The sequence below is a fragment of the Argopecten irradians genome, chromosome 13 (assembly GCF_041381155.1).
Source record: "Argopecten irradians isolate NY chromosome 13, Ai_NY, whole genome shotgun sequence".
Taxonomy (NCBI): Eukaryota; Metazoa; Mollusca; class Bivalvia; order Pectinida; family Pectinidae; genus Argopecten; species Argopecten irradians.
The window spans coordinates 17,174,260-17,193,868 of NC_091146.1; the positions used below are offsets into that span (position 1 = coordinate 17,174,260).

The window sequence follows — 19,609 nt, forward strand, 5'->3', positions numbered from 1 at the left end:
AAAAGTTATGGCAGTTTTTACAATTCGGAACAAAACAATCCTAGTTTGGTATACCGCGTAAATCTCAGATCATTATCGAACGTTAAAATGGTCACTGAAGCATGCGTAATGAGTGGGGTATTAACGTCACGCGCTTTTGTGAAACTAAGACAGTGATTCCTTCATTAGGCCCAATTAGGGACTAAACACCGTCACACGTTATTCAGGCATTGAAAAGGGGCCAATAAGGGTCAGATTTACGAGGTGATCTGTCTGGTGTTCTCAAGATTACGTGTGGGGTCGAGTATCGTGTCACGTGACTTGGTTTTGTCTATTCGTCATACACTGTTGCCATAAATAGTATTATTTTGTTTGGGGAGATGGAAATCTACGAATAAGGTTTTATACGCTTTAGGGAAGGTTTTTTATTTAAATATTGTACTGCGAAAAGTTAAGCCATACGCCAATTGAAGGAAAGAGTCTCAGAAAGAGAGCTGGGATATTGTAGAATGTAGATGTACAATCCGATGCACCTTTACTGAAACGACAACCAAATCGATATCCATGACTAGATTTGAAAAAAAAAATGGATGAAAACGTAAACAAAATATTGGTTTTGATATTGTAAGTCAGAATTAGAAAGGATAACCATTTCCTTTGAGGTAAATAAATTACGTCAAGAACACTTACCTATTCATCAACGCCAACAGTGTAACAGAAAGGGAGAATAAATGTCTGCTTTCTCAAGCATCTACAAAATTTCATACATTTTAAATTATACCTTAAGGATCAAAATGGTCATTTTTAAAATTGTGTGTGTTGGATAGACTCGGTAAGGTGTACTTTATTATATCAAATCTATTGTGATCCGACAGACCATGACGTTGTATATGTGATAAAAGTACCAACCGGCGGTATAATTAGAGAGTTGTGCTATTTCTGACCGCCCATCTATCCCCTAACGTCCCTTCCCGTATGTATCATGTTACGGTTCACGACATAAATCTCGGGGTAAGGAGCTCCGGGGGAAGTGGACAGGCCAACACAACCTCACCACCCGCATAACTACGTGCACGTGCAACTGTATCTATTTCAACCACAATACCGCACGTGGGTTGCCTAATTCGGAAGGAGTACATAAATCAATCCTCGTTACCAATGATTCAATGGGAAAAGGTATCGAGTTATGACTCAACAAACACACTAGATATAAGGGTATCATTAACTTTAGAAGTCCAAATTTTAGACGTTTCGATTTTTTAACATGCCATAACATGTCAAAACCTTTAGAGGAAACACAATATCAGCCATCTTGGGCACCTGCGTTTGGTATTGTATACAAGCAACACACCTCTGAAGATTTGTCTAGTAACACAACGCACCAATTCACTATCCCCGGGCAACTTCACTTCAGATCATGTGACATTCCTCTTTCCCTACCCCCTCAAGCAGTAAAGCTACCCGTATAAGTCATTACCCGTTGAGCGATGATATTACGTGATGGTGAAATGCTTAGCCTGGTACAGACAGATCATCAACCCGTTATGCCTCATTATGCCGGGTGGTTTATGATGATCCGGAAATAACATTCCGTTTGCGGTTTGCACATTATACGTGACTTGAATTCCGTCCGAATTTGTCATTGTTAGCGACATAGTGTAATGTGGGTAGATTCTCTCTGTTTGTAAGACATCCGTGGCAGTGTTTTACAGGTTAGATTTATTGGGTGAGTATCGCATATTGTTAGAGCTGATTTTGTTTTGGTTGTTTGAATGATTAAGTAGCGCGAATGAACTCAATCCCTCCCAGAGTTTATTGCGGTCCCCTTATTTCAAATGTTGATATACCCTGTGCACTCCCTGTGGACACTCATTTCTTCCTGTCACTCTTGAGATACTATTAGACATTACAAACAGCGATAAACGCAAACAAACATTACGATTATTTTAGAGCGTCATATATAAACATCCTTATGAATTTAGTAAATGCTCATTTTTTGACTACACAAGTATCTGAATAGTTTGTTAGCGTAAAATAAAGCAACTTCGCTAGCCAAGGGTATTAGTCCGATTCTCTTTCGTAGGAAATTCTCTTTCGTAGGAAGAGAATCGTACTTAATACCTTTGGCTAGCGAAGTTGAAAATAAATTTGAGTTTACGTGTGTGTTTCTTGAACTTAAGGTATTATATATACATGTAGTGTTAAAATCACGATGGCATCGTAACAGACACAACTTTAACTTATTTAAGAGTTGAGTTAGCTCCATCACTTTGTATCACAGTTTTAATTTTAAATCTTTTCAAAAGCTACACACAATGAAAAACTGCAATTGAAATCCTTCATCCACATCATTGACGCTCCAACATCGACGCCATTGGTACGGCTAATTTTAGATTATTCAAAAGTATGTTTTCCCTTTTCTCTCTTTCTAATTTGTTCTGAATCTCCCTTTCATTTCATTTCCCTTCCCCATTTGGCATTATTGTTGGCATGTGTTATGCAGATATGATTTGTATATATGACTTTTGGACATTTATGCCATGGGAAGAAGAATGAATCATGAATCCATCACTAAATGGTCATTTTGCCATTTTATCTTTTTTGAATGTTGTAAACAATCTACCTTATTGCCAATAAACTCCGGGCTTATTGTTGCATATGTAGCTTTCATTATTAGGAATTGTAGTATATGATGAATGAACATTATTTTGTTTGTGATTTTGACAAAGTCTAAATGGGTTAAACACTGGCATTTCGAAACTTTAAATTTCAAGGTTTAGTTTTTAGTACATTGCGGCCCTCTTTAACCTTATTATTCTTTTATTTTCTTAAAAAAAACCCCAAAAAACAACATTCTATACCCAATCTCAAACTTTAATGACAGGAGAAGCTAACTCTCTTCAACATGTGACATATTTGTTATATCGCTTATGAACAATACGGTGAATACAGAAATAACATTATAAGCTGATAGCATCAATGTACTAGGTTTACGGCCGTGTACACCTGTGTATTGCGATGTGTATCTGTAGACTTAGGTGTGACCAGGCCATTAGCGCGAGGAGGAACAATAGGGGAAGTGGTATTGTGGTTTTGTTCTGGAGTCTTCACAGAGTAGTACGCGAAATGTCGATAAACTTTGAATGGTACCTTCATTTAAATGTATGTAACACGTAAAATGTTGAATGAAAATACTTTGAAGATACGTGTATAATAAACTACTGTACCTTTTTTATGATTTTAGAAATTACTATTTTGTCAAGAAATGACCTTTGCAGTTGACTCAAATTCAATAGATATATTGTTTAATTATCATAAATAAAATAAGAAAGACACTCGATACTTTATATATATATATATTTTCATTTGAAGGAGCTGGATTTTCTACTGCCTATATTTTACTAGTCCTTTTTTTATAAACTTGTTTATTTTTCTATCATTAAGTTAAAAATAAGAAGCTCAAACTTTTCTATGGTTGTAATGGTGTGATTGTTATTAACTTTAGTAACTGAAGAAAAATACAAATTCGTTTGCTCTTGTTTTTGGTAAAGAACAAAATACTATCGGTCAGCGGTGTAATTATAGATTCATATATATTGATTTCCATTTCTTTAAGATATACTCTAAAGTTATGCTGTCCTTTTTATCGCTGTGTGTGTTGCCTGAACCTCTGCTTTATACTCATACACATATTTTATATTAGATGTGACCTTAAGAAAGGTTGTGACACATACGAGCCCTTTTAACCCTTTACACAGTACCCATTGACTTTAACACGGCGCTGAGTTCTTCTATAGAAACAGGCTAGACTAATCGATAAAAGTGGTCTAATTAAAAATCAGTCTCAGCAAGACGCTTGGACCAAAATAAAGAAAGATTCTGCCGCGGAAATGTATATACATTATTCGAAGGGATTAACGGTCACGGTTGGCGGATTCCGTAAAGATGCCGCGTCCGAACTCTGTTTTGTTGGTTACTTTGCCCTCGGCATGTGTCATGACGGCACACGGTGCATTTTCACATTCTATGAGAAATAGTGGGAAATTCCGGATACAATAAAACCAGGACCGTTACAGGTCCGGATTCTTGATCTTAATTAAATCTGCCTTGGGAGTTTTGTTGTTGTTTTTGTTGTTCTCACAAGGTGGTGTTAGTGTTGATAACGAAAAACATTGCATGCAGCAATAGAAAATGGCTTTGGATTGGGTTGTATGTTGTAAATTAACTGTAGTTGGTGATCTATGGAAAATGCCTGTAGTATTCAATGTGAAGACGTAGGACCACCACCAAAGTTGGATGGTCTGACTGTGACTCTCCATTTCTAGTTCATGAGTTGGAGACAGATATTGATAATTTGTAATTTATTGGTCGCAGGTGGACGGAGTTTTTCAACAATTATTTCAAACTAGTTTACTTGACCAAATACTGATATATGGTAAATAATCCTAATGTATTTGGGGGTACAAATAAGCAACAAAACCAAAGTTGACAAAGAAATATACTAGAAAAGGTATATATAATACTTTATTTAGTCGCCTCGCAAGATCTATATTTTCGGCAATAGTTACCATATGACAGTGCTCTATTAGACTACATGGAGATCAATAGATGAAGATACAACAACATGTACCAAATTATAATATAAACTCGTAATACAAGACAACTACGTGAAATGAAGAAGATGTGCTGTCTCTTCAATTTTATGACCTTGAAACGGCTACGTTTCTTCTAAACTGACTCCAAACGGAGAGCATTAAGGCAGTCCTGCAGGAAGGGCGTTAGCAGTGCTTCCCATATTGTAATATCGTCAAAGACGACTAAATCTAGGACATTACATGCATCTATTCTCTTCGTCTTTACTGACTTTCATCTTCCTAACGTCTCCCTTGACGTCGTCTCACGTTTGGCCTTCAGTAGAGGGCTCATCTTAGTGAATGTGAGTTGCCGGCGGTAGCGGAAACACAAAAATTAATAAAAAAAAATGTCTTTTGCCTACAAGTGTGAGATTTTTATTTCTTTTTAGTCATGTTTAGAAATTAGAGAACAACAAAGCCATCAATGCCAATATCGTACATCTGGCGCCTCTACTATATGTACAGCTTTACAACGCCAGAACGCCTGATACCACAATTTCTTCCGCAAGCTTATGAAAAGTATCGCACATATAAGACATGATAATACGTGCGATTGACATTTGATTTACGGGCATATTGCATGTCGAATTTATGTTTTCATTGAAGGTGTTAATTCCACAAAACCAAAACTATCCATAATTGATTAACAATGGTCTATAATCACCCGGTATCATCAATATCGCGTCTATTTCCTCGTAGTGGTTTTCTGCTTAAGGGGAAATGGAGATAGATGTTCACGCAATAGCACTATAAGTGATGCAGCATACTGTAGGTTTTCAACAGGGAAAGTACAGGTAACTGTGCTATTCTACATGTAAATGTGTAGTCAGAAAATAAAGGTATTTAGCTTGATGATTGGAATTACACATCAATATTTTTCTAGATGGAAAACATAGAAAGAGACATCAGGCTACAAGGAGAGACAGTTCATTCCAGTTTTGCTGCATTTTCATGGCAAGTCGACCATTGTATGATATTGGAAGCCCTTTAGAGCATTAGACATGTCTGCACAGGAATACTTATCATCATTGCTCTAGAGGGAAACCCTAATAAGAGACAACACTTCGGCACACATGACTGGAGGTAAGGAAAAATCATTCACGATATAAAACAGATGGTACCGTAAAGCCAAATATTTTTTGCGAGGAATGGAATTTTTCGCGATATCGTTGGCTATAGACTTAAATTTGTTCTTTTTTTCTAGTTTAAGGAAAGTACCCGAAAATAAGTGGCTATGTGAAAATGTCATATAATATTTATGAAGTACACTACTGTAAATTAGTTAACAAAGCCTCAAGATCACAAAAAAGTTTTAAGCTAAGCCTAAAATTGTCTAAAGTTTTGTCCTGTTGTGTTGTGAAACTACATACATTGTATCATATAATTAATGGGAGATGGATGAGGACTGGTGGGTATGTTTTTAGAGACTGGGACATGTTATAAGTGTTGTGTCTCCATGCCCATGATAGTGTGCCCTCACTGATGCATATTGTCAAACACACAAAATTGTTATTATTTAGTTTAAGAGTTTATTGACCACCTATTCATCAGGAATTTTTTGCCTCAACGTACAGCAAAGCATTGATAATATAACGTTATTTAAAGATGCTCCACTGCTGACAAATGGCATTTTGTCACTATCAAAAAAAGGAGCAGACGATTTAGTACTTTTCTTCAGTTACAAAAGTTACTAACTTTACACCATTACCACCATTGAAATGTTTGAGCTTCTAATTTTATTTTAAGTTAAAAATATAAAAAATAATTAATTGCATCCCGAAAAAAATCCGCGGCACTATATCCTATATGGAAGGAAGTACTGATTGTCCATGCACCAAAGGCAAAACAAATTATTTTATTTTATTTATTGTGTTTATTAAACATATATATACATGATTAAACACCAATTGTTGTTCAAATGATATTCATCATTTATGCTCTGTCGGCGGTGGAGCATCTTTAATATGATACCTTTGCCAATGAGCTAATGCACAAAACCATATGAAATAAATACGCCACACACGCTATAAAAGCAACTAACATATCACGTTTCATACAAACAATTTCAAACAGTGAATTGCACAACCTAATACCAAAAACCAACACCGGACCGGATTTATCGATCGCGTGTGTTAGAAAGAGTGCCGTCTGCTAGTTATCATTAGGGCCTAGTGATATGGGATTTGACTAGATTGATGGAATGTGGATAAGCAGTCACAGAAAACAACGATTAGGACGCGATATCAGGTGATAAGGTAGGGAGCCGCCATGTTTTTATCAGAACGGTGATAAAGCGTCTCAATGATCTAGATTTTTTTCACAAGGAAGCTTGATTTATTTACAGAAACTCGAGGCACGCTGCTAATACACACGATGTTATCGATAGGATCATTTATTAAGTGTGCGAGGTTTCAAGGTACGAGTCTGTCATTTAGTGAAGTGATCTTTTCATAAGGTTTTGTGTGTATTTACATTAACTTCCTTCATACGTAAGAATTTTTCGACAAATGGAGTAACATCCTATTAATTATCAGCTGAAGTCATTCACGGATGGCCTCTATTGTATGTGATGTGTGAGAGTAAGGAGAGTGTATATGTTTTGGGAGGATGCAGTATGCTCATGTTGTGTTGCCCTTTGTTAGTATAATGTACCTGTTTGGTTCGTTAGCGGCATGATTTAGAGCAATATCACTATCAAAATGGCAATTGTTTCCAATATACCACAGCCTCCTAATACGTATAGACATTCACACCACGTCACACATCGCTTACAGGAAAGGCAGTCCATAAATGGCCTTAACTGTTGGTCGTTATGCCAATCAAGTTGCAGAAGTCTGATCATTTGCAAAAAGGTTATACCACTTCAACATACTTCACAAGACAAGTAACATCCTGCCTGGTCGTGTTACGCTAATAAACGTTAAACTGCGAAAGATGCCGAGCAGCACACCTCAATCAGTGACATGCACGTTATTCTGAAAACTGAAGGTAATAAACCAATTCTCTTATTGCTTGAAAGTTGAGTATTAGAACGCATCGCAAAATATATCCGATACTAATGTACATTTTTAATGTTCAGTTCAATTCAGTTTTAAATCTGGGAAATTAATGAACAATCGATAGTTGTTTATTTTGGAATCCGTTCCTAAATTGACTTATGTAAGAGCAGTAACGTCCCCTTAATTAAATTGTGGTTTATTGTTTTAAAAAATCCATTTCATTTATTCAAAATGGGAATTATCTATTTTGATATATTGCTTTTTTTATCGTTAAACCGCACATCACCAACATATTCATGCAGTTCGTTTTCATTAATAATTCAAATATATGTTACAACATTTATTTTACCGGGTACATACAATACATACTTGGACGATAATAAACAGGTTTAATATTCAAATGATACGTTTTATTGAATAAGTTTGTAAATTGAATTCCACCAGGGAATTACGCACTAGTTTAAAACAGTATAATGTATTTGATTATGTATCATATGAGGATACAAATATTGATTTTGAACTGACATGTTTATCAAAAGTGTACAATTACAAATGGCGAAATTAAAGTGGCGCTTAAACATTTATAATGGAGATTTAGAAAAAAAATATATATATTAAGTTAGTGCAATAACGAAATTGAAAAGGAAAGTAATCTAATTTTAAATCAAGTTTAAACAGAGACATGGATATAGATGTTACACAAAGTAATCATTTACATGGAATAGAACTGGTTGTGTCTCTAGTATTCGTTGTTACATTTGTATATATCGACAATATACTGTAAAATGTATGTATGTTTTTAGAAAAATATTTCTTAAAACAAATTATTAATTATGAAGTATAACTTACAAGGTTTCCAGTAATATGTCCGACATGTTGGATCGCGTCAGCGTCATAATTTTACTACACATATCGTTAATTTTGACAAATATACTTCCATTACTTTTATGAAACTGTTTTAAACACTTTCTTTCCAATAAATTTGAAATATTCCGTCTAAGCTTATTCAATCAAAACGATAAAATACAGTGGAACAACATTCTTGATACCATTGCGTTCTTTATCATTGCTTCTAAATTCTACAGATTAAACATCATAAAATCTCTTAAAATCTGCTACGAAAATGCACAATTTTGTTTTTAAGGAGTTGTCTTCTATATGTTATGAGTTCTAGGGAAAACTCGTTGAAAAACGAACCAATAAATATTGTTAGTAGATGTATCAAAATGCATAACAGATCAGGCAAAAAAGGCGTGACTGAATTCTAGTGCCTTTGGCATGGCACTGTATACTAAAAGAAGGTTAATATACCTTATGGAACGCTAGTAAAATGACAATCCAAATTGGCTCCTCTAACGAACACATTCAATGCCGTTTACTGCAAACCAACTTTCTTTCGCGTGCGATTTATTTTCGCAAATTTCGCGATCAAGGTAAATTCGCTTAATTGTATCTTCGCGTAAAAAATATCTTAGACTGTTCTTGCACAATTAAATTCAAATATATCTCAATTCAGTTCATTTTTTTTAAATCGCGAAACTTAATCTCCGCGAAAATGTTTTGAAAAGATAATCGCGAAATTTAGTAGCCGCGAACTAATGTTGATTTACAGTAGATATAACTGTACCGTCGTTCATGACCAAACAACAACTATTATCATTACTCATAGGACTTGTAATAAACGATGATAAACTGTCCTCGTATCGCTGACCACTGTATACCGCATCCCATTTGCTGAGCACCATTTTTCATGCCGCGTGTTATTACATTTCTGCACGTGCTGGCCGGGGTCAAATGGCCACTGTTCGTGATCCCTTGACAGCGATAACAATTTACACAGATAATATTGCTATTTATACTGATGGTATATACTAATACCCGAAACTGAACACGGAAACACATTAATTCCGGAGATATCCAATCGTCTACCGCCATTGGATTAACTGTCAATTTCATATTGTATCTTGTTCCATCGCTCAAACGATATAATTGCGCAGGTTCACTGGTATTTCCTATTTTTGCAGAAATATTGCAATATCCTTGATAAGAGAATCGATTAAATTAGGTATGTATTTTCAGCTTAATTAGTCAAGTGTAATATTCATGCATTCAAACGTAAGTAACAGAAAGAAAATATTTAAAAAACTGACCTGATTGTGTTTTTTTATATTTTTATTTAATATTATGAAATTATTAATTATTTTTAACATGATATGATGCTAACATGGCCCCATCAATATCAATTCAAGTATTTAATTTGTAATATAACATGGAGTTTTGATGAGCTCAGCCTTTATTAGCAATTTTCTTGTAAACAAAGGTCCGTAAAGTAAATGTTACACGGGTGTTTTTTATAGACAATCGTGCTATTGACCGGATTCTATGGTTTCTATAAGAATTCATGTATACCTGTAAAAGGTCCAGTAGTCTTTAAAGCGTTACAATATATGTGAACTATAGTGTGAGATCTTCATAAATGGCTAAAAAATATGCTTGTAAAACAGTACCCAGATGACCTTCTAACCAGTAAAATATCGGAATCCTTCAGTAGCCATTTCTTTTTTTTTCATACCTACCGGTGTAATACTGGTTGGTCTAGGGCAATCAGTCATGCCGCCTGAGGCTATATTGCATGGCTACCCATGCAATAAAGCCTCGTGACGTCACGGCATCAACAAAATTTCTATTTCCTCGGTAAAATTTTAACATTTTTATTCACAAACTTAACTGGTTTAACAATAAAAGATGCAAACAACGGAATTTTTGTTGAAAATATCACGTATTTTTTCATGTATGAAAAATTGACTTTCAGCCGTGGATTTCTTCAACATTTATTTCAAAATGGCGGGATATTATAGTTGTAAAATTGCAATAAAACGTCGAGGTATGACAGAAAAATACTCTTTCATAAGTGGATATGAAGAATAGGGATATTCTACCCACGGGATCACAAAATGTTGCAAAACCCTCGGCAAGCCTCGGGTTTTACTACATTTTGTAACCCTCGGGTAGAATATCCCTATCCTTCATATCCACTTATGAAAGAGTCTTATAATCTTTAACAAGGCCGATTTCCAATGACATTGCTATTTCGTCACATGTGCATGCCCTCAACGTACTCCCACTGTGTCATTATACTGTTTTTCATCATGAATTAGATTTATGGACAAATAACTGTTTAAGATTCAGTAAATTGTCACCTACTCTTATAAAAGGTTGTCCAAGTTGTGCACTTTAAAGAAAAAAAAATGTAAAATGTATTTATCTTTCCATTTCATATCAATATTAGCTTGAGGCAAAAATCAATAGTCGTCATATGTTACAAACCACTAAAAGTAATGAAAATCATTCCATACCACAATTTGTTACCGATTTGATGTTGAGTATGAATGGATACAAACTGTTATTTAAATCCTTTAAACCGCTGTCGATGTTCTTTGCAGTCTTTTGAACAGCCATGAACTGCACAAAATGTGGCCTGCTGTCATTGTATATGGGCTTTTGATGTCCGTCCATTTTACCTTGGTTGTGAAACCCTTATCGGTGTTAACAAAAATCCATTCAAAGATTTTTATAAAAGTTGAGACGGGGAGGTGTGAAAGCAAACACAGATATGGTGCAGTTTTGTGAGTATTTAATGATCAATTGAAAATCTCTCCAAATACAGAAGAATTCAATTTATTCCTGCACTTTATTATTATAATACACTTCATTTCGAAATCAAGTGCAAATCAGCATAAGTTGTCATGTATAACACGGGTTCTTTTGTCAAGATCGATTTCTGCTAGACGCTTTTGTTAAAATGCATGTCAGCGAGACGCTTGAGAAGTTGAATAAGAGATATTCGCTGCCCCTTGGAGCGTTGGTAATTGACTACATTTCATATTATTTGTCAAAGGTAAACTACAATATGACACAAGATTATAAATCTCTGTAAAGCTTTTATTGACAAAGTATTGGCCATTATATCAAAGTGGGCGTGGCCTATCGATAAGCACACAGTCGTGCTATAGGACCGGGTGCGGTATGCATTTCTTTAACAAATAGATCGGTACTGTAAATAATTTAGCGCATTCAAATTTTGATGAAATCGCGAAAATCATTATTTATTAGTGTGAATGAAAATTAGCACAATTTAGTTGTTCAAGACCGGAAATACCCTTTTACAAACTAAGCGCTGCAATGACGGCACGAAAAGCGCAAAAATAAAACTACCGTTGAAATATTATGTTTACAGTATGTAGAAATAATGTCAATATGAACAACAGTATCTGAATCTGATAAATGTTTTATACTATAATGATAGACTTTGAAGAAGCGTAAATCCACATGTAAAATCAAGTGCTGTGATATGCTTCACTTTGTATCTTCATTGTTATTGACATGAAGTTACAGCAATTTTAAGTCTTTTATCAATAGATTTAGGGATCCAATGCCTAAGTTCAATAAACAGGGCAGTTGATAACGTTCTGATTAAAAAAATTGAAAAACCAAAATCGATCACAATTTAAATGAAATATGTGACATAATCACTTCTTGTTAATTACGTCATCAGTTATCATTAATTGCATGTCATTGATTCTTGTTAAATACGTCATCAACTTCCATTAACTGTTCAGAAACCTGCTGTGCACAACGTTATAAGGGTGTTATTTGTTACATCTAAAATACACGAAATAACATCACATCAATATCATTGTCATTGTGGTGTAGACTTGCAAATGATGCAGGTTCAATAAAATAATAGGATTGTTATAAGAAATGTTTCACCCAGTATTAAACTCGTTACAAATACATTAAGAAAAATGAAAACAACCCGTATGTAATCTCAACGTGTTATTACTTCACGGGATACAGTGGCAATAAAAGTAATCTAACTCTTCAATGAGATAATGTTAATGCTTTGTTTTCACAGACAAAATGCGTACTGTCTTTTAAAATAAAACTGAAGATAATTGATCTCTTTTATGTTAAGAAATTATTTCTCCCCGACGTTGACTATGCATGACTGGTCTCATCAACACGAGAAGGGACACACTCACTTTTGAATGGTCTTAATAATTCTTGATTTTTTATGTCTACATACAGTTATATTCTGTTCTATAATACTGTTATATTCACACATTTATAGGTAAGTAGGAAATATTTCACAAACTGATATGATTATGGTTTTATTTTTATTTAACATCATCAAATTATTAATTATTAAAAATTATAATAATTATGAATTATTTATATTATATCTAGATGTCGCTTTGTTAAACAACATTTAACAGTGTCATCTATATAAATTATTTGGAAATATAATTATTAGGTATAGTTCGTTTATAATCATGATACACTATGTTTTAAAATGACACTTATAAATCAACAGTAAAATTTATATTTATTGACAGGCGTCTTTTTGAAAAGAATACAATGCTATGATAGGCCCAGCATGATCAGTTCAAGTATATATTTTTTAATAAACGTGTAGTTTTGAATAGCCCATCCGTTATGTAAACTATGTAATATATATGAATGTTGATTTTCTGTAACAAAGAACCTGTGGTCGCGAATTGTATGATATATACGATCATAGAGCAGTTTACACTGTACTAGTTTTGGGTTCTATTAGTTTGACGTCCTATTACAAGCCAGAGCCATGTAAGGACGTTCCAGGTTTGATGGTGGAGGAAAGCCGGAGTACCCGGAGAAAAAAACACCGACTAGCGGTCAGTACCTGGCAACTGCCCAACATGGGATTCGAACTCGCTACCCAGGTGTGGAGGGCTTGCGGTAATATGTCGAAACATATCAACGCAGCCCTAGTACTAATTGTTTATATTGAATATTGTGTCGCTTCAACCTTACCTTGGCTTAAAACAAGATTTCAAGATTTTTATTGATTCACCCAGACACATGAAAATGTGTTACTTGAGGACATAATAGTATACAAAGAAAAAGGCACTACAAGATGGATACACAATGTACATGGTATAAAGAACACAGAAAGTTATAATTGTATAGTGTTCAATGTAATATCAGTTATATTTTTTGAAAACTTTTTTAACACTTGGATATTGAAAACAATCATTTGACGCTCTAGTTCAACAAAAAAAGTAGGATATTTGGTATAGTACTGAGCAAAAATAGAAATTACTTTTTGTTATTGTTGTTTTTAACTAATTACTGATATTATTGGTGCCGACATATTGATAAGTCTATACTGAAATCAATACATCCTGCACCAAATGCAGTTTTGCCCTTTAAAATCAATTTCTATTTGGCAATCATATGATATTTAATTTTGACACTGATTTGATACATAGTGAAGACCTAATCAACTAAATACACTAATGGCCTTATCTGGCACAAGCGTCAATGTGATTTAGATAAAACGCAGTAATCACGTGCGCAATCCTGGTTAATTTGATGTTTTATCAGATAGACTGTCAGGTCTAATTAAACTTAATAGATTTTCAGTAAACAGCAAATCGATGTTTCATCAACTTATGATCTGCTTTTCCAAAACTGGCTATACATATTATTGAAACTTTTCGTTTTACAATGAAAACACTCAAATCTAGTTAAATATAGCCCTTATTACGTCATCGCGTGTCATTGATCAGATAAAAATCGTTTAGCAATTGATTCGGAAAATTTTAGAGCAAGTGCATAAGGATAGAGACGTGTTCATTTGTAACTTAGTAATTATGGTCATAAAATTGTCTATTGATAATATCACTAACATATTTTTCATACGAGAAAGGAAGCAGTAGAAATTTAACAATCGAAACACCTGAACGATACCGTGCCAAGTACGTTGGGCTTATAAAACGGTTTGTACTGTATGATATCTGATCATTTCAGGGTAAAGTGCAATTATATTCTGTAAAGTAAGAGTTATCAAATAGTAATGACTAGGACTTTTATTAAAATTAATCATAATAGTTTTAGTCAATTTAAATCAGATTATTTTCGAAACAACTAAACTCATATGAGGAAGTAAGAAGTAAATTTAGCAATCCTCCTTGATATCCTTCCAAAAACGTTGGAGCTACAGAGTAATATATAATGTCTAGGGCTTTTTTTAATGTTGATCATATTAATTTTACTTAATGTAGGTCAAATAATTTTCATTAAACGACGTAACTTCACGTTTTTATGTGTAATGACATTTTCGCAATGATTTATGTTGCGATTTATAGTAATATGATTCTAGTACTATACATGTGGTAGGATCAATTTGCGGTGATTTCTTTTCATTCGCAATACATGTGAAGTTAAGTCGCACACCTAAAACAAGTAAGGCTAAAGGAATGAAATGACGTATATACCTAAATGGTTGAAAAACATATATGTATCCAAAGTTTTGGAATAGAGATTGCAAAAACAGGAAGAAATAAGGAAATATGTAATAGACAAGACGTGTAAGGTAGGGGTATCGGTTCTCTGGATAAGGATATCTTATAGATTTTTTAATTAAATTAATTTAATAAAGATGAAATTTATGCAATACAAATAGGTAAATAACAAAAAACGCTATGCAGTAGCATGAACAATCTTACATACTTAGTTATATTTCTGTAACCATGAAAGCCAAGATCAGTTAAATTAAAGCAAAATCCTGTTATATATTTTGACGTTGTTAATGGCGTTATATTTATACTGTACATGTATACTCAGACATTTTTCAAAGATAATCGGATATGTTTTGTTTCGAAAGAAAAATATTAAAAAAAAATAAAAGTTAGAAAATAACAACAACAACACTGTACTAGTTTGGTTCGGTTTGGGTGGAACACCTTCCATAGATCCTTCTTTCTTTCCGGCAGTGTCGGAATAATCATCGCTTTCCTCAATAATTACGAAACAAATGACAGTGCAATTTGGGGTCCCTACCCTCACTCCAGCAGTATAAATAGTCTGTCGTGTTTTAAAGATTGGAGGTAATTACCCCAAGCTTGATATCCGTCATCAATTTTACCCACAATTCCCATCTCACTTCCTTTCTAATTGCTTTCCTCTTCTCCATTAAATGTGTGGCTTCCTCGAAAATTTGTTCACATTTTTTTCTCTCAAATTGTCAGGTTTCTTATTGTAGTTCAGGGATCTTCAATTACAAAAAATAGTATGCATGGACTCACCTAGAGCCCTAGAACTGTTATAATGCACAATCGTTCAGTCATTGTCTTCCGTAATTAGATTTTAAGAATGCCCTGTCGAGGTTCCGTTTCAAAACCCATTAAATGTTATTTCTAGTCGTTACACAATAGTGCGATGACCTAGATAAACCTGTTTTATATTGACCAAGTTTCATTTCAACTGTTTCGTCTTACTTGTCAAATGATCCCCGGATGATAAATTTTAAACGTAATAGAGCATACGTTTGCAAGATTTATGGACTTGATCATGAGTTGGATGTTCTTCCTTTAGTGAGTTCTGTCCCCTGGCCGGGATACACCATATTCTATAAAAGTACAGCAGTTTTTGTTCATTCTAACGTTCAGGGAGAGGGACGACTGGTTTACCCGTTTTCAGTGTAATATGTCCTAATGGAGTGTGCTGCTTGTGTCTCTGTTGGATAATGCCAGTCTATATAACCTATTATTTAACCTGTCATCCATAACTAAAGAAATTGTGTTGAATGTCAGACACAGGTAGGGCGTGGAAAACACGATGCAGTTGACGGTAAAGGGTGGACAGAAGTCCCACTAATACAATGTACCGCAGCCTCCCAAAAATACAGAACTGCACACGCGCAAAACATTGTCTACAGATCTAGCGGAGGTCGCCCTTTAATGATTGTGAGTGCAAACCTAATATACCATACCTATTTTCAAAGTTACGCTAAACTTTACTGTGATGTTGATTAACTATCGTGGATTAATACAGGATAAAATGCTCACGAAAGTTAGCCAATTCGAAAATAAGCCGGTACTGAACAATAAGCCTATAATCTGCACCTATCAAAGAAAATAAGCCGTCTTTAGTTTTTAGAATATATTCTTCCATATCAATAGTCTCCAGGAGCCAAATCGGTACAGTTAATATCCGGAGGTTAATGAGTTTCTCTATGTGCCTCAAAAGAAGATCATAACACCCGTGTCATCGGAGACCTATTTGATACTGATACCTCGGTAATAACACAGATATCTCCCTCGTTAAATTCCACATGCTGGTTGTTATTGGCGTTGCGATGAGCCTGTCGACATTAATTTTTGAAAGAATATGTTCCCATGGCAACGGTGCTTCAGATGACCAGATGAGTTTCATGTAACCTCAAGGAAAATGCTGGTAATAGGCATATTCTTTTATTTCAAGACAAATTGGTCTTTGAGTCAGTTAGCCGAAATAATACCACACTTTGTTTGTGAAAATGGGATAACGCAAATCGATAGACATATCCCTAGACTGTTACATTTTTTGTAAAGCAAGGAAAAATAGTTCTTCTATCAGAGAGCATTCGTCAAACAAATGTATTATATTCAATACCAATACATGTCGGGTTTTAACACTTTTGCTTCGCTCTTGTCAATTTCGTATGTAATACACATGTACCATTAAAGGCCCACTACCTTTGCGAAACAAATTTTAACAGTGAAGATTTTATTCGCTGTTTTGCCGTCTGGCGCAGTGATAAGGACGTTCAACGGCGCGAAACATAAAACGACCTGCGTTATGAACATTACCATTTAATTTATTTAGGTAACTATTTTGTGACTATATCAAATGATTAAATTAGTTTTACAATCCCATTTTAGAAATAAAAAGCCGTTTTGGAAAGGTAGTGGCCTTTTAAGTTGCATCCTTGTTTCAACATTATTGGCTCAAATCTGGACCAAACATGCTATTTGTGCACAATGATGGTAAGTGTGTCATCAGAGCATCGTAAAACAGTTTTCGTTCGTGGCTCCATAATTTCACTAGGTACTATTTTCTATTCAGACACCTTAGGTGAAGATTAACATTTATTTTGTAGATTTGAAAAAAATATTTCAAAATACCTTTCAACATAATTCAGGCAGATATTAATTCGCGGATATGAATTTTGCAATATTTAGAAGAAAAAAAAATGTCATTGTTTATTGTTCGCCCTTCTCGTCCTCTCTTTTCTCCTCATCGTCCTCCTCTTCGATCATCGGTCGCCGTCTTCCTCTTTCAGAAATTTAAGACATTGATATCATCAATATTTTAAATTGGAATTAATTATTTATTTTGAAATCCGATTTCTTTATAAGAGTAAAAAAACCTATACATTTGTATATAATATAAATGCTTGTTCATTTTAAAAACTACGATGGCCGACAGTAGCCTGGCAAAAAGATATGCTGCTGTCACATCTTTGTGTACCATGCTTTCATGTTTTTGTACCATTTATGGTACACAAACATGTGAAATAACTGTACCAAGATAAAAAGCGTTACAGTTTTTTCACATGTTTGTGTACCATAAATGGTACAAAAACATATGAAAGCATGGTACACAAAGATATGAAAGCAGTATTTATGTGAGCAGTCACTTTATATCATTCTGTACCAAAAGAATGGCCGAAAACAGCCATGGCACAGAAACATGTGAGAGGCGAGAGACTCAAAGGTTACTGAGTTTGACAAATGACAAAGCTGATAAAGCTGTCAACACCATAACACAATTAGACAAATATGAAAACTGTGGCAACCATGCTTCATTTATTTGTCTACATTATAAGAATGCCCACATGATACAGGTTTTATTTAACAATTCTAGGCCCCAAGTTACACCCAAAAATAGCAAAAAAGTTTCGTTTCTGTTTTTCCTCAGAAGTGCTCAACAACATTTTACGCTTGTTTTGACGCCCTAATCAAACTCCTGCTGTTCGGGGTCAGGTCAGGTCATGGTGTTTGATAATAACATTCCAATGCTCCTTTCACATCTTTGTGTACCACGGTTTCACGTGTTTTGTACCACTGATGGTACAGAAAGATGTGAAAGGTAAATCGTTTCACATGTTAATGTACCATGCTTTCACATCTCTTTGTACAACAGTGGTACAAAAACATGTGAAAAGGATTTAACTTCCACATCTTTTCGCCGGCTCATTTCGGCTATTGGTACATAAACTTGTGAATGTAATCTGAAATTTTCCAGAGATGTTTATAATCTTTCTGTAACGCACTTTTACAAGTTTTTGTACCATATCATGGAACAAAAAGATGTGACAAAACTGTACCATGATAAAAAGCGTTACAGCTTTTTCATATCTTTTTGCCAGGCTATAGTCGGCCATCTTGTTTTTGCAAATCTGGCAAAACAGAAGTCACTCTTTTCTTTTAATCAGCTCAAGTCTCTGATGCACGTGTTGGGGGGTCGTTGTACCAGAATTTCTAATGTGTTTCAATTCCCATAAAACCTAAAATTAGACCAGACAATTTTTCATTTTCCGATGGACACGCTAAATTCTTCTTCGTCAATAGTCAGGCGACAGTCATTTGTCATTTTTCTTTCATCAAACTAAGAATAGTTTGAAATGAATCGCTTGCGATTAGATTTTGTTTTACGTGCCAATTTTTTTTCTTTGGTCTGTCATCAATGCCAATCAGCTTTAATGTTCCAGAAATCATGACCAATTTTTCACTTTGATGGTTTCTAAGAAATGACGCGTGATGCCGAACGACTGCACGGGATACTGTGATTTGTCACTAACCAGGATAATTACGTCATCAAAACACGTCACAGTTATCTACATTAAGATGCTAAGATCTCATTTTCCGTTGATATGAACGATACTGAACACTTTATAAGCGATGCGGTATTATGATGCTATTTATAGTTTCTGAGTATACTATTAAATGTTTACTTTTTAGTCTAGTTTTATTTATCAGTTGTGTAGGTTTCACTTGAGTTATGTATGAGCAAATCAATACAGCATACCGAGTGATATTCAAAATATAAAAAACAAAACGTCATTCTAAACATTCTGTTTCTGTGCATTTCTATGTTGTTGACCTGTTCTTGGGGTTTTTTTCTCTCTGG

The 19,609-nt window shown here is 34.5% G+C and overlaps 1 protein-coding gene across 3 annotated transcripts in view; it reads left to right on the top strand.

Moving 5' to 3' along the window:
- Window positions 1-1,634: 1,634 nt before the first annotated feature.
- The window catches only part of LOC138306152 (uncharacterized), a 90,869-nt gene continuing 72,894 nt past the window's right edge, over window positions 1,635-19,609 (top strand). The window contains exons 1-2 of one of the 3 annotated variants that reach the window (XM_069246539.1): window positions 1,635-1,705; window positions 5,497-5,696. The gene's annotated coding sequence lies outside the window, so the exon portion shown is untranslated. Of the gene's footprint in view, window positions 1,706-5,487; window positions 5,697-6,800; window positions 6,869-19,609 lie in introns of those variants that run through there. The other 2 variants (XM_069246541.1, XM_069246542.1) reach the window with 2 other exon arrangements.